A 27,605-nucleotide genomic window follows, 5' to 3' on the forward strand; every position below is an offset into this window, starting at 1 on the left:
ACATTACATTCATACATGCTATGCATCATTTATTGTTATAATTGTTATAATGTATTGTGTATAACACTTAAATAAACTGATAAACTATTAAACAGTTTACATGAAAACACAATCGAAGTTTGCATGATGTTGAAGTTAAGCGATACGAGTTATTTGTTGATAGAAAACCAACGGTAAATTGAACGCGAAGTGGCCCTGAATTGATTATAGTTGTTTTTCTTTATACTTGAAGCAATGTTACCATTACTTTAGAGTAGAACATGAATCGTTGAAATGATTCAACGTGTACATTTGACTGCTTGCACGGACCACACATTTGTATTCACTTGTGCCGCGTTTTGTGAAACGGGGCTTAGGCATGTCCGAACGGCCTAATAATTAGGGACGACACTTTTCGCTTTTATGGAATAGTTAGTTTGAGGAAAGTCTCCTTTAAAGAAGAATCGAACTTAGGCGGAAAGTGTCGTTCCTGTTTACCCTATGCGGACTGCTTACGCTAAGCTGGGACGACACTTTACGTCACGCATAAAACGTTATGTTTACCATAAGCGAACTGCTTACGCGAATCTGGGACGACACATTTCACGTACATGTATGAAACCTTCTGTTTACCATATGCGAACTGTTAACGTAAATCTGGGACGACACTTTACGTACGCGTATAAAACCTTATGTTTATTATATGCGAACTGCTTACGCTTATCTGATATGACACTTTAAGTACATGTGTAAAACCTTCTGTTTACCCTATGCGGACTGCTTAAGCTAACGTGGGACGACACATTACGTACATGTATAAAATCTTCTGTTTACCCTTTGCTTGCTCTTTACGTACATGTATAAAACCTTTTGTTAAACCTATGCGAACTGCTAACGCTAATCTGGTACGACACTTTACGTACATGTGTAACACCTTCTGTTTACCCAATGCGGCCTGCTAACGCTAATCTGGTACGACACTTAGCGTACATGTATACAACTTTCTGTTTACCCTTTGCGGACTGCCAACTCTAATCTGGGACGACACTTAACGTACATGTATAAAACCTTCTGTTTACCCTATGCGGACTGCTAACGCTAATCTGGGACGACACTTTACGTACATGTATACAATCCAGTTTTCCCAGAACGAGGCTCAATCGGATCCTAAAGGTCACAATATACTAAAAGATTTCCTACACAAATTCAATGTGAAAGCAATAACTTGAACAAAAAATAAAGTCAAACTTTTGCACAAAGACATCCCCATAACCATATATTTTCTTGAAGAGCATTCCAAGCCGCACTGATTAAAATAATAAAAAAAGGGGGGGGGGATCATACGTTATGCAAGAAAGAACTCGACGCGAATCAGCGGTCACTGTTTTATGGCCATCTATTAACCGGCTTCGTACCAGTTGAGAAGGGTTTCCGCCATCTGTCAAAGTCTCATGTAATCTCCAACCTTTAAGCAAAAGAGTGAATTTCTGTTAAACATCAATGTTTTCCCTACCTCATGCACAAAGAAACATTCTAAAATAAAACCATGGCAAGTGCCCCTACAGAGAATTGTGTCTTCTTACAAATGATGTTAATGTTTTTAGAGAGTATAGCATTGCACTCCAAAATATTTTAGTATATTGTAACCTAACCGTCTACACCGCCATTGATACGGGAAGCGACTCTGCAAATAAAAAACGATCACAGCGTAGTGGTCAGCAGCTAAATTCCGCACAAATACAATCAGTTGGAAATGACAAATGAATCCCTGTGGAATCCATTTGGACAATAGAAATCGGATCCCCGGGAATATCGCTGAAGTCTCTGTTCCGTTTAGACCCTGACGAATACCGCTACGTCCTGATAGTCAACACCTCCGTCGCACTCTAAGCTAATGTTTCAGGCTTTAATTTTAAAACCGAAAACATCTCTGATAAGATTATGGATTTTCAAAATTATGTATACGCCACGTAAAAATATATCATTTATAGCGTATTTTATGTCATAATTTACCCCGCTGTTTTGTGGCAATAGCGCACGAGTTATGCTGTTGCTGCATTGTTTAAATTGAGCACTGTGAAAACTGTGATTCTAGAATGTTCATAAAATGCCATCCCATTTAAGCGTGGCTAATCAGGGACGACACTTTCCGTCTAAACTGTATTATCGCTAAGAAGAGACTTCATTTAAACGAAAATACAATAAAAGCGGAAAGCGTTTTCTCTGATTAGCGTGTGCGGATTGCACATGCTAATATTGGACGACAATGTCTGCACATACATTAAGCCACATTTTCCAAGAGCGCGGCTGCTTGTTGTTAGCTATGAGCGTTAGCTCACACTTATGTAGAGACGCACTTTTGCAAGCCAGTTTGATTTTAACTACGCTAGGAACGATAACTGCAAATCAGTCTGTTGTTTGCTAAGCTATGAACGATAACCTCTGCCTGTCTTCACTACCTGCAGTAAAATTATGCAGACGACGAATGCTAGAAGCGTCTGCTCTACCACTGCAGTGTGTATTTAATCAATAGTGTTTAACAGTTTGTAAGACGACATTGGCCAGTCTAGTGTTTATCATTGAAATATGTACATATTGGCTGTGTTCAGGGAAGACGGGGCATAATGCATGTCAAAATAATAATATTAGCCTGTGCACACTGATTAGCCTGTGCAATGCGCACAAGCTAATCAAGGACGACTCTTTCTGATTTTATGGTGTTTTGCGTTTAAAGACAGTCTCTGGTACTGGAATGAAAATTAATGCATATACATTAAGTCCTGTTTTCTCAAAATGATTCTTAAATAACCTTTTTATTAATGATTTGAAAAAAAAACACACATCGACCTGTGCTTTAAGACACACTCTTTATAAATGTGAATGGGTTGTGTCCGTTTCAAACTTGCGATATAAAAAGCTATAACATAATTTTGAAAACTGACTTGGGTCTAAGAATATACAACAGCGAACAACTTCAGTGCCTTCATCGCTTTGTTTTTTAATAATGTATTCGGCTTCTCTGCTGGCGTTATTGCGACGAAAGGAAACTGTTTGTCTATCACTCGGAATGCGAATCTTAGCCGAATACATTCCCGCTTCTTGTTGTGTTCCGAAAAAAATAGTGAAGCGCTGGATTATTCAAATATCTGTCAATGACAAATGTCTTATAAAAATTAACAGGAATCTATCCAGTTGTGATATTACTAAAACGTTTATCTTGTCTATTAATATCCTAACATTTATTGATAGCGCAAGCATATATCAGAACTTTTCTTTGAGGCAATTTTTTTTTTCGGAAATGTATACATGCTTAAGATGGAAAACATTATTACTAGTACGCTAGAAAATGAATTTGATACTTTACAATGTTTCATAATATATTACATGTTTACGATTTGTTAACAATTGTTTAACGTAATGAGAAGGCTTGTTTGTTTCATTACTAAACAGTTAAAGCTCCTTTAAAATGTTATGTGTCCGTTATTTTAACGCTTTGGAGAGTTATGTACATGACTTGTAACTGAATTTGTTATTCGTCAGTGTTTGTTATAATTTAAATCTGATGATTTTAAATATTAGCATTTTCCCATGTGCCAATCTCATAAACTCAAACGGTAATGGTAATCCGAATGTCAAATCATAATTGTTACTTTGCGATTCAATGTGTTAATGTTGCTTTAAGTAATATTAATGAGCCGTTCACAAATGTTCTAAAGCTTAAAACTCAGTGCAACATTTCTGGTAGATGAGAGAATGTAAATCGTCTAGCTGCTGTAGAATTGCATGCCATAACGCACACCTGCATTAAATAATATTGCATTCTATATGTTATTATTCAAAGTTTCTTGATAGTCATATTTGTTCATCTAGATTCCCTGTATCGGTCATATATCTTGTCAATGCAGAATGCCGGATTGCTTATTAATTTTGAAACCTGCAATGGAATATATCAAAGTAATAAAGTAATAAAATATGTTGTATGGCTTAAAATCTATGAGACGTAAGTTCTCAATATGATGCAACATCCATTAGATATATATGAGAAATGAAACTCCAGTATCATAATGAGTATATAGTTGTGCGATATTCATTTGTTTAATGCAAATGACATATTCATATGATCCTCACTATTGCAAAAAGGGGATTACAGGCTAATCAGGGACGACACTCTCCTTTAATATGGAATTGTTCGATATAAAGGAAGTCTCTTCTAAACCAAAATCAAGACTCAGTGGTAAGTTCCGTCCTACTGTGTGGGCGGCTAATATGGACATCACTTTACACACGTGCATTAAGCCCCGTTATTACAAACGGGTTGCTTATTTACAAGTAGAGGAAATGCATACAAGACATTAAACATAAACGAATGAATACAGTGGATGTGACTGCTTTTGAAAAATCACTACATACATTTGTGGTTTAAAACGATTGAGGAATTCACCCCATACTTTGCCCAGAATTATCACCAAACGCAAACGCGTAAACAAAAATCAACCTGATTATATATCAATTAGTTTTATTCCGCATGAAATGTTATACGTTCGGTCTGGGAATGTCTCAGTAGATTAAATTGGAACTTAAAATATGCTATGCCCATGAAGCGTAGATATGCAAAACACACACATGTTTACTGATATAGCTGGAAAGTGAGCGTCATTTAAAAAAATTAAACAAACGAAATAAAGGGTATAAACGGCGGAAAAAACATGTCTCGGCATGGACGTCGCCATTTTGATTATAACGTGATATAACGCATCCGCTTCACATTTCATGACAGTTAAGTAAATTGAAAACGACAATCATACATTAACTGTGCAATGATTCATTTATATTAAATTAATGTATTTATTATATTCATGTCCTTTAAATAAATAAAAAACATCAAAAGCGTCGATTAAAGTTTAAAATAATGTGTGCTTTTGTTGAAGATTTTCCTGATTAATTAATCATTAAACGCCTGCACAAATTGAGTTGTTAAGTAATTAAAAAAATTACGTATAATATATAAACACAATGTGAATGATACATTTTGCAATGTAAGTCGCTTATTTATTGCATAATAAAAAGGCTGCCCTCGGATCAAGAATACTCGGTAGTCCTCAGCGTCGACTCTCTGTTCATTTCCGATGACTTGATGCAGACGATTCGGGTCACCAAAACATACGATAAAGTATTGTAGTGCTACATCACCAAAAAATAGCAGTCTTATAAATACGGCTAAAAGGGCTTTATAACTAAGCGTTTAACTAAATGGTTATTATTTAACTTTCATTTATAAGAGTCTTTATGTAAATGCCTTTTGATAAAACTACATCCGTACACGCGTTACTACTATCACTCATAGGTCACATAATCCCAAACCGGAACTCCTGTTTACAGGGTTACATGCAGTCAATTTGATATATAGCACACATTGTTCAGTGAATGCTGCCTAGGATTTGTAAAATAGAATGCAAATGGTTGTTTTTGGTATTAATTTGAAGGTATATTTGTAAGCAATAAGAAAAAAAGCCATTTTTGTGCTCTACTTTTTCTGTCGATGGTTCCCGGCTTTGAAAGTAGGTCATACTATTTGAGTAAAAATGGTCGCCTCCACATGTGTCAAAACTGGTGTGCCTATTTTAAGGTAAATATTTTGAGTTACAACACATAGAATTTGATGGCATGCATTTTTTTCAAAAGATTGTGCATTTATCTTTCCAATGATGTATGATGATATAGTGTTGAAATGCTTGGTCATGGTAAAAATTGATATCGAACATCAACTATTTTATATGTAATATAGAAGGAAATTAATTGCGCATGCGTAACCTCATATCTATATTGTTTAAAGAGACTGGATACATAGGCGAACCCTACCCGGCGAACGACATCGCGGTACTGCGACAGGAATATCCGGCTATCCACTCCAACTACAACTACCCGGTGTGCCTTTTCATCGCCGCTACTTACGGTTAGCGGCGTTGCGCATGTGACGTCAGTGTCGACCGTTTATGATGCTTACGTTGATGCCGAATGTTACGTTACTGGGCACAGAGCGACCGAAGACATCCTTGATGGTGAGATCGTAAAATGGTTTCATTTAAGGATGGCGTAACGTAATTATCGTTGAGGAAAAACCATACATTTTAAACAACAGCGTTATTATCGCCAAAATAGAACTCTTTATGATGCTTTTATCATTATAATCATCAGCAGCAGTATGAATACCATGATTATAATAATCATCGTCATCATCATCATAATCAGCTTCATCATCATCATCATCATCACCATCATCATCACCATCATCATAACGTTCTCAGTTTGAAACGGATACACTTGTTTAAAATGTTCGCGTTATTTTCTTCTGCGAAACGGCTTGATAACTGTTCACGTTTGCGTGATTCACAATACATGTACTATGCCATTTGGAATGAACTAATTTAAGCCCGTCATACTAAACAGCTGAAACCATAAAAGATGTATATATAAAGGGGCGACAGGTCAAGTACACTTGCCCTATTTACAGTTCCATTAAAGTAACACTTACTTGTATGATTATGATGAATGTATGTAAGCCTCGCCCTGTGAAAACGAGGATTAATGTATTTGCGTACACTGTCCGCACAGGCTAATCAGGGAAGACACTTTTCACTTTAATGGAATTTATTTTTTAAATAAGTCTTTTCTCAACGAAAATCCAGTCTAGATGGATTAATATGCGGACTGCCCAGGCTAATCTGGGACGACACTTTTCATTTATCCCTGTTTTCCCAGAGCGAGGCTCATTTTTATTAAGGCAACTCCATCAATCTACATTAATGTACATTTAGGGGTGTTAAGAAAATGTTCGCATGTGACATTAGAGGCGCGCCGGTGGTGTTAACCATATCATCTTGTTAAACATTATTCTATAACTTCATTCTAAAATTATTTTCCAATTTCCTCGAAACCGTGTTAAAATTGTGCGAGATATCATAATAACACAAATATTTTTCAGACCCGTTTTCGTTCATGGCGCCTGCGTGACAACTTCAACTGAAACGCGTGCATCTCGCGCTAACCAAAATCTCCCGAACCACGTGGCTTCAAGAGAACGGCTACTACAACTTCCGCAGTGAAGTCATCTGCATCGCCAGTAAAGGACCGGGAGCGCCCACGTGCTTCGAAAGTACGACTGAGAACTGGAGCTAGTGGTTTATCAATCCCTAAGGCTTTTCCGTGTAAGGTCTGTAAGTGAAACTGAGGCCAGAAATAGCTTCAAATGTAAAAAGGGGCTAGTGTTTATTTGACGCATTTTTTGCGAAGCTTTATCGTGTAAGCTTCGCATGTGAAAATTTGGGAAAGTATTTGCTTCATGATTGAGACTGCCGATCTCGTATATTACAATTTGTTTAACATGGTTGTAACAACGTTCGATATCCTGGCGCGTTTTAAATGCGGTTGTTAGGTGTGGGGGGTATATTCGTCATTATTTGTGAGACTGCTCATTTCCAACTTACAATTTCTATAACATGAATGTAAAACCGTTCTACAGTGTAACGACATCCTGGTGTGATGACACACTCTCGTAAAGAATCAGATGAGAATGGACCACATTTTAAGTTTATCAAAAATAAGATCATGAAAAACTAATTGTATGCATGCGGACCAATGAAAACAGGCTATTTAATAATTATCAGAATTTGAACGCAAATGTCACCAAACATTGCAAGATACGATTGTGATTTCGTCATAGTAGCTCGGTTGAAGGCTATGAGTTTGTTACTTTTACGGAATAAATATTGTATATGAATACATGCTAATCCAAACTGTGTGACCTATAGGGGGTGATTCTGGCGGTCCGCTGTTGTGTCGGCTGGGGACTGGAAGTTGGGAGCTACAGAAATAATCCGTTTCGGTTTCGGAAACTGCCTGCACGATGTTGTCCCTAGCGTCACTGCTTCCGTGCAAGCTTATTACGGCTGGATAGACGGCGTCACCGGTGAGCACAACATTATCGCCTAACTGGTTTTATTAGCCGTCATTTAACGGATGAAAAGCAAAGTGATTTAGATACGCGGACTATACTGACAATTTTGCCATTAGCTGAGGATGTTTGTTTATTGTTTTACTTTTCAGATGTGGTTTAAAACGTGTCAACTGATGCAACATACATTGAAAAATTACATTTTAACATACGGAATCCTGGACCCTTTTCCTATTAACCAGCATGTTTAAATATTCGAATGAATGTTCCATGTATTAGTATAATGAAGGAAAGAATATTTACTTGGTACAAGTATGCATCATGTTCTTGCTTCATATTCAACAAATGAAACCGAGCTTGGGTAAAATATACTTTATACTTGTATTAAATAAGTCTATAACGTCAGATCCGCTTATCAGGGATGACACTTTCCCCTAATACATGGTCTTCGTTTAAAAAAGACTTCCTTCGGACGAAAAGAACATTAAAAACGAAAAGTGTTGCTTCTGACGACACTTTACGAACATGCATTATACCCCGTGTTCCCAGACCACTATACATACATGCATCAAACCCCCTTGTTTCCAAAACACTTAACGAACATGCATTTAACCCTGTGTTACCAGAACACTTTACGAACATGCCTTAAACCCCGTGTTCCCAGACCACTTTACGAACATGCAGTAAACCCCGTGTTCCAAGAACACTTAACGAGCATGCCTTAAACCCCGTGTTCCCAGACCACTTTACGAACATGCAGTAAACCCCGAGTTCCCAGAACACTTAACGAACATGCGTTAAACCCCGTGTTGCCAAAACACTTTACGAACATGCATTATACCCCGTGTTCCCAGAACACTTTACGAACATGCATTAAACCCCGTGTTCCCAGACCACTCTACGAACATGCAGTAAACCCCGTGTTTCCAGACCACTTTACGAACATGCAGTAAACCCCGTGTTCCAAGAAAACTTAACGAGCATGCCTTAAACCCCGTGTTCCCAGACCACTTTACGAACATGCAGTAAACCCCGAGTTCACAGAACACTTAACGAACATGCGTTAAACCCCGTGTTACCAAAACACTTTACGAACATGCATTATACCCCGTGTTCCCAGAACACTTTACGAACATGCATTAAACCCCGTGTTCCCAGACCACTCTACGAACATGCAGTAAACCCCGTGTTACCAGACCACTTTACTAACATGCATTAAATCCTGTGCTCCCAGAACACTTTACGAACATGTATTAAACCCCGTGTTCCCAGAACAATTTACGAACATGTATTAAACCCCGTATTCCCGGAACACTTTACGAATATGCATTAAATCCTGTGTTCCCAGAACACTTTACGAATATGCATAAAATCCTGTGTTCCCAGACCACTTTACGAACATGTATTAAATCCTGTGTTCTCAGAGTGAGGCTTACTTTTTACAGAATCAGCATCATCAATAATAGTCGTGATATCATTTAGATATCAGCATCATCAATAATAGTCGTGATTTCATTTAGATATCAGCATCATCAATAATAGTCGTGATTTCATTTAGATATCAGCATCATTAATAATAGTCGTGATTTCATTTAGATATCAGCATCATCAATAATTGTCGTGATTTCATTTAGATATCAGCATCATCAATAATAGTCGTGATTTCATTTAGATATCAGCATCATCAATAATAGTCGTGATATCATTTAGATATCAGCATCATCAATAATCGTCGTGATTTCATTTAGATATCAGCATCATCAATAATCGTCGTGATTTCATGTAGATATCAGCATCATCAATAATAGTCGTTATTTCATTTAGATATCAGCATCATCAATAATAGTCGTGATTTCATTTAGATATCAGCATCATCAATAATAGTCGTGATTTCATTTAGATATCAGCATCATCAATAATCGTCATGATATCATTTAGATATCAGCATCATCAATAATAGTCGTGCTATCATTTAGATATCAGCATCATCAATAATCGTCGTGATTTCATTTAGATATCAGCATCATCAATAATCGTCGTGATTTCATGTAGATATCAGCATCATCAATAATAGTCGTTATTTCATTTAGATATCAGCATCATCAATAATAGTCGTGATTTCATTTAGATATCAACATCATCAATAATAGTCGTGATATCATTTAGATTTCAGCATCATCAATAATAGTCGTGATTTCATGTAGATATCAGCATCATCAATAATAGTCGTTATTTCATTTAGATATCAGCATCATCAATAATAGTCGTGATTTCATTTAGATATCAGCATCATCAATAATAGTCGTGATTTCATTTAGATATCGGGATATCATCAATAATAGTCGTGATATTATTTAGGTATCGGGATAAAACAATTTTTTTTCGTTACAGTATTTTATTAACTAGATGGACACTCAACGTACATGACTTAAAAGTGTAAACATTGGAGTTAAATATGACATACGACACACATGGGAATAATAAAGATGACTTCATATAAAATACACATTATTATGACTGTAAGCGACGTAAAAAGTACTTTTGTATATGAAATGTGCTTTAAAAGGGGAATTTAAGTATACACATTTTAATCGGCTGTTTGTTTTTTCTACACTTTTGTTAAATGAGATGTTTCTCTATCGTGCAGAGCGTTAAAGCAAATTAAATAAAAAATCAAATCTTTACGGATATATTTAAACGAGAGTTTCACAAACTGAAACCGATCAAATGAGCGTCGGTTTGGGAAAACGGGGTTTACTGCATGTGTGAACAGTGTCGTCCCAAATAAGCCTGCACAGTTCTCCCATGCTAATTAGGGGCTACAATTTCGCCTTAACTGGATTTTCGTTCAGAAGAGACTTCCTTCAACCAAACGATATCAAAAAAGCGGACAGTATCCACCCTGATTAGTGCAATTTTCACAGGCTAATCTAGGACGATATTTGTCGAGCATGCATTAAGCACCGTTTTCCCAGAGCGAGGCTCTGATGTGTACGTTCTTACCTCAGAAGGACAGCATTTTTAAACTTCAATTCAATTTAGCACGACTATAGGAATATCCTCAGAACACTCGTACATTTCACCAACGAGCATATACTATAGAATCATTGACGGCGGTATAAAACTCGTGAATGGAAAACTTACAAATTTGTGGACTCGTAAATTCATTGAACTGTGACCCCCCCACCCATTCAAAACAAACAATAAAACCTAACAAGAACTAATTGTTCGTTGAGGTCTTCAATTTGAGAATTGGTTAACCCACGAAATTAATGAAAATTCATGACACAGAATAATCACGATGTCACAAGAGTAATCACGATGTAGAACGAGAAATCACGATTTCACGCGAGTAATCACGATGTCGCATAAGTAATCACGGTGTCACACGAGTAATCACGATGTCACACGAGTAATCACGATGTCACACGAGTAATCACGATGTCACAGAATAATGACGATTGTATTGAACCTATGCATCCTGCGTATGTGTAGTAAGATAAATACTAAGGCACTCATTTAATAATTGTTCAAACAACAAAATCATAATTAACATTCTACATTAAATAGTAAGTGATCACAAATCATATACATTATTCTTCTTTAAATATCCCCGAACAAACTAACGCACAAGAAGAACAACGTTTAAAGTGTTGTTAAACGAGCTTATGATAAAAACACAACAGACCGCGCTAGCAGGCGCCTACACCTATAAATTGCGTCATGTCCGGTGCAACGGCCGCTTAACGCTGCCAAACATTGTACATCATCTGCATCGTCTTCGCACGTGTAGGAGTCGTAAATCGGCACGCAGTTTCCGTAACTGTCACTTAGGAGGAAATTTCCGCCGCCGGAAAGCCCAGTGCAGCACAGCGGTGCGTTTGAGCAGTATTTTGTATCGCGCGCGGAGCAGGAGTCTCGTTAGAAGCCGCAGATCTGCCCAAGCTTGAAGCAGTTTTAGTTATGGAAGTCGCGCTTAGCAACAGCCGGTTCTGATATTTGGCATTGTGTTTGTGACCGTTCATTTTCCATGCCGACGCGTTTTGAATTCAGTTCCGCGTTCGCCCGACTTCCATTACGCTGTTGTCTTTTTTTCACGACGTCTCGGCGGTTGATCAACTTCTCGAGGGTTTCCACGAGACATTTATTGGTGTCGCCACAGGCCATAATGTTCTCAATTATTCGATTCGTAGCATTGGAAAACAAATTTCCAGGTTCCTTTGCTGATTCTTGTGTTTTTGAATGAAATGGAAAACTGTGTTTGAATATGCGTATGTATGTATTAGTTAAAAAATATTCATTTAGCTCGATTGCATAGAAAGCATAAGGCTTAATTGAAACGCTCTCAAGTCCGCTTCCAGGGACTAGAACCAATATTTGGTGTTTATTTGGGAAATCTAAAGCACGATCCCACAGTAGGTCTAGAACCCGTGACCTCCCGATCGCGGACACATTATTCACTTCGCCACTGTATGCATATATTTTTGTTTCGTGTTATAGCTTACACATATGTCTCATACGCTGCGAATCCAACAAATCGCCTTAATGATATTTATTAAATTTCTAGGACAAAATCGCACATTTTATGTTGAACACTTACCAAGGCAGCTTTACTGTTAATAAATGTTGATAATTAAAGACACGAGTGACAATGAATATACTATACCTTGTCAGTGACTTCAGGACAGATTTCACGCTTTCTTCGGAGTCTTTATTCGCTTACACGTGATCTTAAATGGAATCAATAATTAAGCCTCGTTGTGTGAGAACTATTCTTAATGCATGTGCGAAATGTCTCATGCAAGATCAGCCTGTGTAGTCCGCACAGTCTCATCAGACACGACACATAACATCATGACTGGATTTTCGTTTAGGAGAGACTTCCTTTAAACGAAAACTACGTAGAAACAAAACGTGTCGTCCCTGATTAACCTGCGCGGACAACACAAGCTTATTTTGGGCGACCCCCTTACGAAAATGCATTGAGCCCCGTTTTCCAAGAATGCAGTTCAATTTCATTACACGCATAGAAAATAACAGGCAAATACTGTTGACTTCAAAACTCTATGCAATCTAATAAAATCATCGCATGTAATAATGCATTTTTATTTATTTTTTGTTTAATCTTAAATGTATTTTAGTGTTACAAGTTGCTTTTGAGTTTCAGAACAAAAGTGTTAGTTGTTTATTATGTGTTTAAAGTTCTTGAACTTGTTATTTAACTATTTGAATGATGTAATACAGATTTGACAATTACTTTGACAAACTGAAAAATAATTTTTAGTAATAAAATGGTAAAACTCTTCATGGATAAAAAATAACTACAAGCTAACAAGTACACTACGCTTCAATGCAAATCTATCAATTAAATTATCAGTCTGTAAGAAGGTCCCTATGTACAGGCAAAACAGTTGTGTGTACTTTCTAAATGTTTGATGATGGCATACTGCATAAATCATTTTTTATAATTGACGAAATTTTAATATTGTCTACTAAATTGTTTAAAAAATAAATGCCTATGTCAATAAAAATAAAAACTTGCTTTATAAGTTAATTAAAAACTTGTCTTCTTATTCACAAAAAAATTAATCTACATTCTCGACCCATCGGTATATTCGAAAGGTCTGCATACACTGTTTCAACTCAAAATTATTATCTTTTGAAATAACAATAAAACCTTACATCCTAAGAACATTCACGTTGTTATCAACACAGAACACGTGCTCATTGGATTTAAAAACATGTTTGTTGCGTCCTGATACTCCAACATTTCTATTCAGTGTGATTTTAAACATATCTTTACTCAACATCTCTTTTGAACATTTTGTTTTTATTGTATGAACTCAATTTAAATCAAAATTCGCCCTAATATATATAACTTTATCGTGAGTGCTTGTTCACGCGCAAAAATAATAATCGTCTTTCTACCAATTTATTCTCATACATACGATGGCGAATGCGTAGACGTAGACGATTGTCTAAACAAAAATACATTCAAATTATAAAAATGTAATATTAAGCAATGTAAAATAATAATAATTATTATATATCCAATTTGACTTCAAACTGTGTGCTCGTCCAAATATATCTCCGTATTGTACAATAAAACGTCTAATAACCTATAATTATTATTCTAACAACTCATTTGAATACCATTTACACAAAACATGCACGTTACATTTTTTGAACAGATTTAATCATTTCAAATCAACCTAAATGATGATGTTATTTCAGGAATTCAATCTCACGTGTACGTTATTTTAGGAAATTATTCATTATAAGTGACGTGTTGTTGTGGGCTAAATATTAAATTGCACCTCATATTAGCCGTTATGTTTTTAATCACACAGAGTCAATTGGGGTATATTTGAGCCTCGTTCTGATTTTCCTCCTAAATTGGATTTTTGCTCAAAAGAGACTTCATTTAAACGAAAAATTCCATTAAACGGAAGCCTGCTCGTACTAACACAGGACGATACTGGAAGCACGTGCATTATGTCCAGTTGTCCCAGTTTTGTATGTTTTATTTTTGTGTGTATTAAGAATCCGATTACATAAAGCATCAGCTCGTAAACACACTAAACATAAACTTTAAACAAGAAAATGTTAACCGAACAAAATGCCAACAAACCGCATAGGAAATCGGAAAAAAATATGGATTTGGTATAGTTGTGTGCTTGTAGCATATATCCTTTGTAGACTTACCTCATAATGCCGTTGCATTAAATCGGTATGTTGGGTATTCCGCACGTCCCAAACTTTTTTGAAAACGGCCATTAGAATTGCGCCACGCTATGGGTAAACGGGGCTTAATGCATGTGCGTAAGGTTTCGTTCTAGATAACCCCGCACAGGCTAATCACAGACCGACTGCACAGGCTAATCTGGGACGTCGCTTTACGCACTTGAATCAAGACCAGTTTTCCAAGAGCGAGGCAAAATTCAACATACACCGATTTCAAGATGAATAGCAGGTATCACCGAACGTGAGTATCGACGATGTAAATACACGACAAATGTGGCGTAATAAAACCTACCCAGAAAAAAGAACAGATGGTTCGCAATTTTGCAGTCACCATTTAATTAAACATACCTATACATGTATTATAATATTAAGGGGCCTTTTCACGTTTTGGTAATTTGACAAATTACAAAAAAATGGTTTCAGATACGCAAATGTTCGTTGTAGTTATGATATTTGTGAGGAAACGGTAATACTGAACATTTAACATGCTCTAAAAATCCAATATTTGCATCTTTTGACGATTTACAAACCTGAAAATAATAAAGCGTTGCAACGCGAAACGATTTACTAATTTGGATAGTTCTGTTGTTGTCGTTATATTGTGTGACACTACGAGGATTGCTATATGAAGTATAAAATACATCATTCATTTTATGAGCACGGATGCCCGTGTGGTCTAAGCCTTAGACTTTTACTCCTGGTGTCAGTGGTTCGAGCCCTGTTGAGGGTTTCTTTTTTTTATTATTATTCTAGTTTTTTATTGCAGCTTTTTAGATCCAATGTTTAAATTGATCAATATAAAGCATTTAATGGTGAACTTTAATACATGCCAAAATCTGTGAAAAGATCCCTTCAAATCTCATTTCAGTTGAGACCGACTCAACTTGCCGTCTCGACTTAAATATTATTACTTGTTAAGGATGTAAGCAACGTTCTTCAAAAGGAGGTTAGATTTATAACCTTTTGCGGGAAATCGTCTACCAATCTAACACGAAAATAAACAGTTTTCAGATGAAAAGGTAACATTCTCTTACTTTTCTTATTGATAAAACTACTAGTGGGTTGCTTCGGTACACAAATACGCGTTCAATTGACTGACGGCTTCGTATACGTTCAATTTATGTTTGAGGTTATTTTACACTAACTCAAATGCCAATGCTGCCATAGAGACCCATAATAAAACGGGCGGCATTGTTTTCCAGATAGATACGACACAAATAACATGTACCATTAGATATTACACATCAATCAAATGAGGATTGATACAGTAAATACTGTTTACAAATATATTCTATACGGATGAAGGATTCTTAATATGATAATATGTGCTACCTAATTTACGTGCAAAAGCTTATTTAATGTTTGATAAAGATAACACGGGTAATATATGTCTGCACAAGTGCTGCCACAATACGCCAAAAACCATATTGCAATATTGTCAGTTAAAAAACCCGTATTGCAATATATCGCAATATATTGCTAACTTGTACCAAAATTATAACTTGCCAATTATCCGATAATCCCGAATATTCCAGTTTTAAAGCAAATTTTGGTAAATATTTACTATATGCCGGTAAATATGCTCAAGAATAACAAGACACACAATCATTCGCAACTTTTCTTATATATCAAATACATTTTGGCATTTGTTACTATTTAAAGATGTGATGAAATAACGTCCAACTCAGGCATTTTTTTCCACTGAACACGCGTAATTCACCTGACGTGATGTTCCCATTTTTATACAACACAAAATACACCCATACTTTCCGTGCGATGTCCTACATGTCTGTATCATTTTCGCGCGCTCTTTATTGAGACAAAGGATAAAGCACTTTTTATTTGACGCTATATTTTTTTATTGTCACATTAGCATTAAAATTTTGAAGCGTATTTCCGAAATTTGGATTACAAATTTAAAAATGCTCAATTTAGAATCGAACGAAACATTTACAGCTGTGCGCAATTAATTCAACGATAATCTGTTCAAAAGCATCGAACGAATGCTCCGATGTAACAACGTTACTCCGTATAATATACTTTTCAGAATGCTATTTTAACGAAACAAAAAATTACACTGCTTATTTTGTTTACCTTGTTATCATTATTTTGGATGGCTTTTCTGGACGAAATGTGAATTAATTTTTGTAAAAATTTTGTACCGGTATGATGAAAATCGTATCGCAATACAATATGCAGATTGCGTATTGCGATATATACCGATATACCGGTATATTGTTGCAGCACTAGTCTGCACATTATCATGCAACAAAACATTCAATTTCTTTACAAAACAATATGTAATTTAGCAAAACAATAAAATATAATTTGTTTAAATCTTAAACAAGTTTATGAAGCTATGCTTTTTGTATAGTAACCCCTTGTACTGTTTTCAAACTCTTAAACATGTATTTCATTTTTTGTTTCCATCTTTTAAAAACAATGTTAGAATTTAAAAAAATAAAATAAAAATCTCGCGAAACTGTGATTTATTGATGTTTTCCATATGCAGGGATGCCATTTATGTTTTAGGGCAAGATTATTTCTAAAACGATTTTATTTAACTTAAGCATAAAAAAGAAAGGTGCCGTACTTCATTATTTTGGTCCCATGTCTAAATCATTAACCTCGTGAATGTATCCCCTGCATATGTAAATGAAAAACTTTTTGTACTTAATTAATATTAATAAATATATAAATGCAACAATGCTTGCAGGAGTGTTTGCGTCTATCTTGAAAGAAGTGCAAAGACCTCATTCACTGCGCAAAATTACACAGACCAGAAATATCACCTTTGGCTTTGGACACAATACTCTTTGCATATCTTCCGCACTGTTAGAGCTTATGTCATGAAATGTGGTAAACTTATTGTATTTTTCTGAATCCTCAGGAATTAACAGTTGGTAAAAACTATCGCTTATGGCATACACAGATTGAACATTACTAGGTTGGTGCTAAGGAGAAAATACTAGTAGCAAAAATTTAGGTTTATGATGAAGACCCACATTATAAGCTTAACGCTAAATATATGAGTGTACCTGTCACTTTATGTGTGAGACAAAAAATAAACAACAACATACTTATTATCACGAATTTACTGTTATCAACAAGAATTGTTTTACCAGTAAATAATTTACCAAACCATATTTAAATAAAATATTATCAAATATTTTTCACCTGAATTTAATTACATTATTTTTTTTATTTTCATTTCATTTAATTCATTTTCATGTTTTGAAAGTAAAGATACTCAGTCATTATGGAATGTGGCATTAAACATATAGACAGCAGCTGCGTATTGCATGTGAATGAGGCAGTTTCCACATGAATATGATTATAAAATAACAACCCGATTATTAAACTGCATGTACATCCCAATTGATTCAAGTCAAGTTTTTTGTATGTTCAAGCTCATTAACAAAATAACACATTCAGTATGTTCATTTATACCCTTATCTTCTCGCCCTTGTTTCTGTGCACTCAACACATATAGTATTAGACACACTGTTATGAGTTTGCATATATTCCGTAAGTTCCTACCACGTGTTTGTTAGTTAAAAAACACGCTCAGTCATGGCACTATTAAATGTCAATGAGTTGACTTCATCAAAGATGTAGAACCAAAAGAAATACTCCACTCATCCAGTACGCCTTCTATGAAGAAATAATAACAAGCAGTCATCAAATAAAATGAATACCGTATCCTACACTTTCGCTTCTTATATGGTCTTCAAAAGTAAGTAATCAGTGGTAATCAGAGACAGTTGACAAGACTAAACGTCTGCTTTTCGCTCATTTGCAATTTTTTCAAAGTGTCAGCATAATGTGCAAAATAATAATGGTAATACACAACATGGTCTCAGGTGTGTCAAATGAATTTTTAAGCAAGGATTATTAATTATAGGTATAAGTTCAAGTGTACAACACACTCTTTTGTAATAAAAATATTGCAAAGTGTGCTACTGGCACTGCATTATGCACATTTATATTTAAGCAAAAATTAACATTCATTTATATAATAAACAAGAAATCTGATACTTAAAAACAACTTAGTAGATATTGTTTAATGTACAATGTATTACTCAAAGTCATCATCACACAATGAGACAACACAATGGTCTCTAAACAGAGTGTGCTTTTTAATTGATGCATACATTTAATGAATAAATTCTAGTAACAGAAATACAGAAACAAACGTCTAGAGCTGCCTGGGAACTATCATTTTTAATATCAACAATTCATTTGACATGCCTGATTGCAAATTGTTAATTTCACTATTTTTTCACATTGTTTTCACACCTGATATTTGTTATGCTGTATATTCTTTTTGCTTACAGACATACAGAGTCTCTTCACAATAATTGCAGTTTCTTTACAGTCCACTAAGGTTGAACATTACAGAGTCACAATTGCTAATGTTTCAGTCCCGGTCAAGCTTTATAGGTCCAGAATTGCTTCGTTGTTGAGTACAAAGCATGCAGTAAGTTTTGCTCAGCAGAATGCTGCATGGAATGTGTGAAGTCCAGCATTTGACAATGCAGCTTCTAAAAGAAAATCAAAAAGAATCTATATGAATTAGTCTATTTCCAATGTGTATGTAAGCACAGTTTGATTTTTTAAAGTTTGAAACAGTTTGGTACGAAAATGATCGAGTATGAGTCGGAGATGCAATATTGTTTACAATCACAACGTAACTTAATACATCACAAAAGAAAGGGTCTTGAGAATAATCACGTAGAATATACTCAAGAAATAACTCCAAAACTTAATAAAATGATAACTTTTATGTTCCATTAGTTTGACTGAATAATAATGACCTTAAATTTAAAATCGGCGAATTTTTGTATGTGCCGAAAACAGTTCCCATGTTATCAAAGGTAATCTTTAGCAATATAACATGTATATAGATTGATGTTTATGACATGTAACCAAACGCAATATTTTAATTGAATAATGACTTACCAATCGAGTGCATTCCATTTATTTATTAAATTTCAACAATGTAAACATCCACCAGAGTATGTCAGTTTCAATTTTTACTTCTTAATGACGTTTCGACGAAAGCAGTGACGTCACACAGACATGTATAGTTGTCGACGAAAGAAACGCGGCCGTTCATGTTGTGAACAAATTAAACTTTTAAACAATTGTTTATTTATGTAAAGGGATAATATTAACTATAGAATATTGGTTTTTAATTGAAGAAGTTAATTCGAAACTAATCTTATTCGGTTTTGTTAACCGGAAGTACGCAAATAATTTAGACGGGTTATCTTTTTTAAGATTTTGTTAACAACATCTAGAGCAATTTTCAATTTGCAATGCATTATGGGAAACAGGAAGTGTCACACAGGGAGGCAAACAGACGTATTTTGATCGTAGAAAGTCATAATACAATAACATAGAGTACGATTCGCTTCTTAATAATTACTGCCATGCCGTATTATTTCACGAGGAATGCATCTGCGTGTCATATAGCGTTTGTCGAAGTGCCTATGTGCTCCAGCGCTCTATGATTTTCCATCGCGAAAATAGGTGACGGCAGAAATTATTTGACTTGTATCCCTATAAGGTAATGTCTCTTTGTATTTCAGAAAAGTGATACAAATAAACGGTCAACGCCCGCTTTGCGGGCTTATGCCCGTATTAAAAATTACTCCTATAAATATGAGGTAGATTTACATCGACCTCATATCGTTTAACGTTTTTTTGCAATAGCATCGTTCCGACATGAATTCATGTCGGAAGCTTTAACGGCATCAAATTCATAATATGACTATAGGTGCTACCTAATTTACGGGCAAAAGCTTTTAAAGTTTTTTTTGATAACCATGTATTTTTAATATTTACATGGACATGATTGTGTTCAAAATATTATAATTGTTGCAATAATTTAGTAATGCATCCAAAAAAATCAATCTTAAAACGTGATACATGTTCCAAGCTTAAAGATCTAGCATCTTATTTATTTTTTTTTCTAGCCACAGAATTTAAAGCTGGTTCGGTGTCTGTGGTTTAGTGGATGGGGTGTCTGCTAACTGGCTTAGTCACTGGGAGGTGTCTGTATTGAACCCTTTAGTGGGAGCATTCTTTAGATAACCCTAAAGACATACTATGGCGTACCATTTGGGTTGAGTCAAGAAGACCTACAAGTTAAAAAGAGAAATGTACAGCAGTACAATAATTGTACGTCGACATAAATATAAAATACACTTCAAAGTATATATTTGTACGTCAAAGTACAATTTGTACTTCGACATACATGTTTGTACTTCTACGTACACATTTTCTGAACAGCCAATCAAAACACTAGTCTCTTGAGCCGCTTTTCCTTCAGATTTATTCATAATAAATGTTAAAAATCTCTTTTTTAATTGAGGAAAAAATGAATAAAAATATCAGAATGGCAAAAAAACAACAAATAGAAGTTTTAAGTATTTAATGCATTGAAATAGATTATATACAAATTTGAAGAAGATTCAATTGTTACCTTTTTAAAATTAAAATTATTCAGCATATTGTGAGTATTTATTGATCATGCGGGGCGGAGTATCACGACCGTCCAGCGTATTACTGTGTAGGAAATTCCCAACGGTAACCAAACAGTTACAAAGCATTAACGGGATAAATAATGTATTATAACCTCCCCGTTGGTCGTATTTTGTGATAACCATAACTTGCATAAGTCAGAGGTTAATTCCGCCACGCCAGGTCAATAAATACGCACAATATCTATGAGTTAGCGGTCGATAGTCGCATAATTTGGTATTAATTATAATAATAATAATGTTTAATAAATACGCACAATATCTATGAGTAAGCGGTCGATAGTCGCATAATTCAGTATAAACAATAATAATAATAATAATGTTCAATGTCAAATATCTCTAAAAGCAACAGACGTAAGGTGTCTTCTGATTGGCTAACACTCAAGGGTCGGTGAAAATTGTACGTCGAAGTACATTTCTTGTTCTACCTAGTACTTCTTGTAGACTTTCGACGTATTTACGGCTGTACGGCCCTTATCTGGAGCTCTGTCTATAGTCACAATTTGAATGCAAATATTAGAATGCATCATGTTATATCATCCATATTTTTTTATTTAAACATTCAAAAAACACATAACACAGTACATATATAAAAAGGTATGTGGTATTGTGTGGAGATACCAAACACTTCACATCATTTATTTGCACATAAAATAATAGTTACAAAATAAGTAAAACTAAAACACTGTCATCAACCTACATTTCAAGAATATTAACATATATGAAATTACAAAGTGGTGTTTGTATTACCTTTTACAAAATTAACATTGCTGGTTTTGTATTAGCCTTAAAACATTTATCATGGATTGACAAGTAACAACCAATTTATTAATTACACAATAGAATGGAAACCATATTAATTGCATTATGCATTTACTAAACAAGCTATTTGCTACTGTTTAGAATTACACTATCTTACTAAAAATGATCACAGGTACTTAGTGCTTTTACATACTTGTGGTAAGTTTTGTATTACTAGTTTGACAACTATCGGCAGACACTTGTCGATATACAGACAAAATTTGCATGGGAACTTTCATATTTTTTCAGCATAATTGCCTTCAAATTGTTAATTTAACAACCCTTTGACATTGTTTGCACATCTGATCTTATTATACCATAGATGATTTTTGTTTATAGATAGACATATATAGACTTTTCAAAGTTCTATAAAAGTTCACACATGTTCCATCCAAGTAAACCAACAGAACCAATAAAAATCACCACAGATAATAACAGATGTGTATAGCTTGGAAATTATGATAGTTCAGGAATCCCTCCTTTGTTGATTTCTGTAAACCAAAACTGTCAGTTTTGCTGGATAGATAGGCTTGTATGAAGCCCAGCTCTTGCCTTCGCAGAACAGCTTCTAAAAAAAGGAAAACCAACAAATATCTTAAAATTTGATCAATAACGCAGACAATTTATAAGTGTCTTGTTTTTTGTTGATTTGAATCTGGCAGATTTTTTACGTAAGATTGTTGTACGAAAATCCAATGGTATCGGATTTTGTGGTTTGAGGCCTTAACTAATTATAGTGATATGTAACCTTTCGGGATATCGGTAAAGTGCGAGCAGACGAGGTGTAACTAGTTAAAAATTAAAGCTAAAAGACTAAAAAGTTAGATCGGAATATCTTTAAATTTTGAAAATAAATGTGTTTCTGGTGGATAACAACGACAACTTACCAGAATATTGCTCATGATCACAAGTAAAAACTTCTTTCTGAGAGCGAATGGAAAATGCGTCACAAATTCTGACAAATAAACAGTAGGGTGTCGTTATTGAAATACCGCGAGAATACTGGAAGAATAGAGATGCCAGCTATAATGTTTAAAACAAATATTTTTTTAACAAGCCTTTGTGATTTGTCAGGATAATAATAACAATAAGATATCGAAAAGATCAAAGCAAATAAATTCGACAGAAATCTGAGATTCGACAATATATTAAAGACGGGTTATGTTCACCTAAATTGTGTTTGGTAAAGACTGTCACTATATGTAGTGAACCAGTCTTTGGCTTATACCCACTGAAGAAGAGCATTCAGGGGAGATAATTGAGTAATGACTTAATTTTGGAACGGTTGCGAAGAAAAAATAATGCGAGAATATTTAGTGTGATTCGCTACACAATTATGATGTCATTGATATAACAGGGTTTTTTTTGGCCCGATTTTATAGCCAAAATACGCCTATGTTCCCAATCCCAAAAAGTATACTTTTTCCCCAAAATGTGGCAAAAAATTCCCAATTTCCAAAAAAAAAAAAAAAAAAAAAAAATTTTTTTTTTTTATAGATTTTTTAGAAAGAAGTAAAGAAGTGTTTTATGCGTATTTTATCTCAATTTTAATTCAATTACAACTAACAAAGTATTTTATGATTTTGTTCTTTTAATTTTAATGATTATAAAGTGTTATATCAAATTTAGTATTTCCCTAATAAGTGGACTTTTCGTTTGGAAAAAATGGCTAATGAATTAATTTTCCCAATTTCATGAAAATGCCGATAAAATTCCCAATCCCAAAGCCATGGGCTATCTTCCCAAAAAGTGGAAAAAAAAACCTGTATAACTTTTCCTGAGGTATGCATTTACATGTGATTTAGCATATGTCAAAGTGTTTTTGATTTGTTCAAGGCCATAAATAGCATCGCGAAAATAAATGTCGCGTGGCAATTTTTTTTGAGACGTATCCATATGTGGTATTCTCATGTAATTTTAAGTCTAAATTCCCATATGTATGAATGGTCAACGCCCGCTTCACGGGCTTTTGCCCGTACTAGTGGGTTGATTCGGTACACAAATACGCGTTCAATTGACTGACGGCTTCGTATACGTTTAATTTATGTTTGAGGTTATTTTACACTAAATCAAACGCCAATGCTGCCATAGAGACCCATATAGTTGCAATAATTCAACTATCAGCTTTATAACCCAATGGGTTGCTGATAGTTGCAATGCGCTCTCTCTTGGCCATGGGTGCAAAATGTTATCAACAATGCAAGGGTTAAGGAACACTGAAACTGCAAGATCTTATCAAAGTTTACCTGTCTAAAGGTCACAATATACTAAATAGTTTCCCTATAATTCAATGTAAAAGCGACAACGTTGAGCGAAAATAAATTCAACATTTTGAACATAGAGACCCCCATAACCATACCTTTTCTTAAAGGCCATTCTAAGCGGAATCGATTTATGCAATAAAAAAGATATATCATGTTCAAACCAAAAAAGAACTTGACGCTAATCAAAATCGACTGTTTTTGCAACTTTTTTTCGGCCGTTTCTTAGTGGAATGTAACCTTTTTCAGTGCAAGGCTTTACTTAAGTCTCCAAGTTCATCATATTTCAGGGATTCGGTGGTGAACACCTATTTATGCCCTACCATTATCTCCGAAAGATAAAACCCGAACAATAGTTTAAGAAGTAAAACATGCCTTCGAGTCAACTATGATATTTTTTTAGAGAGTACAGCCCTACATGAAACGAGTATTTAGTATATTGTAACCTAAACCACAAACTCATGCGAATGGTACCATTTAAGCAAGCAATAATAATTGCTTTTTATTGACTTCGTCTTTCTTTCGTACTTTTTATCAACCATATTGGATCAGTTCGCAATTTCCCGAATTAAAATGTCGCTGTTGGCTAGCGCATTACACCAATTGTTTGCACAACGGATGAACATCAACTCTGCTAGGTGCTATGGGTCCCTATTCACCGACGTTTTGGTGAAAGTCTAAATTATAAACACAAACTTAAGAAAATAAATCAATCGAAATAACATTTAACCCATAATAATGGTCACAAAACGATCACATCAACATTAGAAAACTTTACTTCATCAATGAAAATAGCATGTTAAAATGAATTCATCTACATTGAACATTGAAACAAGTCTAACACGTCAAATGAAAAATATGCTACCATATTAATTGGTTCTTGTCCCAACGCTGTGTATCCCCAATGACAAAGTACTTCGGCAATTATAATTATAAATATCAACAATGTCATGCACAAATGTTACTACCTGCCAGTAAACAGTGAAATAAGCACTACTAGTACTATTCAGTGTAAGTGTTAATTATAGACATACATTTACTAGAAAAAATCAATAGAAATAATGCTAAACCCATGATAATGGTCACAAAACAATCAACATAAAGAGAACTTCATAATAGATTGTCCGGACACGCTCCAAAACATGTACAGCTTCGTGAGCATCTGTTACAACAAATACACAACTGGCAAACACACACTTCACATGTGTCATCTTGACAACCATTGCCTTGGGCAGGAATAGGATTCATGTCTTTAGTTCTTAGCTCCTTCAGAACGGTACGTCTGACGCATTCCGTCCCATTCACCATGGTCTTCATAGCGTCATTGCAATCCGTTATGGACCGCGGGTACGCGAAAACTAGAGCAAGAGCGGGATCTCCATCGCTACCGGCTCTGCCAGTAAGACAGGATAGAGCGCGGTGCGCCCCAGTGGACCACGAGCCACACGTCCGGAATGTCGATCTACCATCACAGAAAATAAATGTCATTGTTGAGTATCAAGATTTAACTTTTTTTTAAATAAAAATACATACTCATGTTTTAACTTCGTACGATATACAAGTTTAATTTATATGGTATGAACGTGATTGAGCAAAATTGAATAAGAGAAACTTTATTAACTAAGTAAATAATAGTTTTATTGAGAAAAAAATGTCGAAGTGAGTTATAATCATTGTGAAAGTAACTTACTCCAAGCCCAAAGGCGACTGTTGCCGGCCCGGAAATCATTTAGAAATCCTCTCCTTCGTGGCGTCCGTTGTTGAAGATGTAAACATTTCAACAACGCGGTTGTAGCTATGGTGCTCCCCGTCGTAAGACATGTCACCGAGTTGAATAACCAACCATGACCACACTTGATATACACACCTGTACGACCTGAAATCGCAAAAGGAAGATCTTTTTGACATACATGTAATATAAGATTTTTTTTTATAGGAACACAGACATAGAAAAGCATAGTACAGTGTAGTTTACCCAATTACAAAGATCTTCACACTATTGTACATCATACATAAATTTTAAACAAACAAGCCAACATTCTGATTAAAACAGAATTGAATTGAATTAAAATTACACACTTGCAGAATATTATAGTCTTGACCAGTGTGGGTGATGTCTGAAACTGTTGCAGCAACCACACCAGCTCTTCCTCAGCGTGATCAGTCGATTTCTAACCGCCAGTCGAATATTCGGTCTGAAGATTTTATCATACAAATAGTATCATAATTATAATAGTTATAGCGTTGTATTTAATTATCTGGGTACACTTTTACTAATTTAACTACTAACGCAAATATCTGACGTACACAGGGAGTTTAATTAAATTGTATGTTATTTATTTTTCAAAGATTACTACCAATTATTATGAAACTATTAGTTAATTAAGAAGCATGGATTGTATTATAAATATGCGCACCCGATCAGAAAACGTAAGTAGCTTCTTTAAATAGTTCCCAGATAATTTTAGGAATTGCCTTTCCACTAACATAGTGACTTTCACCACCAGGGGATTAGAATGGAGTGACGAAGAATATACAGAAAACCAATCTTAGGACTTGTATTGCAAAATGTCGTTTACTTGAACACAAACTCTAAATTAGTCTTAATTAATACATGACAATGTAAAAGTCATGAGTTAAAAGCACACCTGGAAGGTGACATGAAAAAAAATGCAGGAGGTGAAATGGAAGTGTTTTTTTTAAGCAACTTTCTTTTAATAGCGTTCTATTAGTCGCGAGAAGGGCACGCTAGGCGCGGGAAATGTTAACTGTCAAGTGAACGTGACTCAGATCACAGCGCACGATTGGCTGACCCATTACACAAAATTGGGCAACTTATTGGCACAATTCCCCCCGATTGGCTGACCCGTTATGCAAAATGAGTCAACCAAAGGGCACAATTCCTATCCGCATTGCGTTTTTACATAACTTAGAACCAATTGCGATTCATAAAACCGTTTATTAGTGGATACAGTTTTATTTATACGACGTTTGCTGTTAATTGTAATTATATAAAACTTACTGCTAAGCATTTAATATTTGCTACGAGGATTGTGGTATTTTGTCTCATTTACCTGTCGGGTAATACGCCGACGGATAACGCATCGTCGGACAACAGCAGACCTTGGTGTATATTCTGCTGTACCTTCTCTGTTGCTGTAGCAGTAACTGCAAGCAAGGGTACGTCAGTTCTGTCAGGCTGCGCAGTTCCCCAATTTGTCGGAACTCTGGTCGGAAATCTTCGCCCCTAATAATGTTATACTGTAAATAAGTACAATTTATTTTTGTTTTGTAAAGTAGAATTCATGGAGTAATGGTACG

The 27,605-nt window shown here is 35.1% G+C and overlaps 1 protein-coding gene and 1 long non-coding RNA gene across 2 annotated transcripts in view; both read left to right on the top strand.

Annotated features, from left to right (window-relative positions):
- Window positions 1-27,605, top strand: part of LOC127864234 (uncharacterized) — a 210,584-nt gene that overhangs the window by 37,767 nt on the left and 145,212 nt on the right. The window lies entirely within an intron of this gene.
- The window catches only part of LOC127864273 (uncharacterized), a 122,821-nt gene continuing 110,836 nt past the window's right edge, over window positions 15,621-27,605 (top strand). Inside the window, exon 1 of the long non-coding RNA XR_008041668.1 lies at window positions 15,621-15,693. This is a non-coding gene — a long non-coding RNA (uncharacterized LOC127864273). The remainder of the gene's footprint in view (window positions 15,694-27,605) is intronic.

The sequence above is a fragment of the Dreissena polymorpha genome, chromosome 1 (genome assembly GCF_020536995.1).
Source record: "Dreissena polymorpha isolate Duluth1 chromosome 1, UMN_Dpol_1.0, whole genome shotgun sequence".
Lineage (NCBI taxonomy): Eukaryota > Metazoa > Mollusca > Bivalvia > Myida > Dreissenidae > Dreissena > Dreissena polymorpha.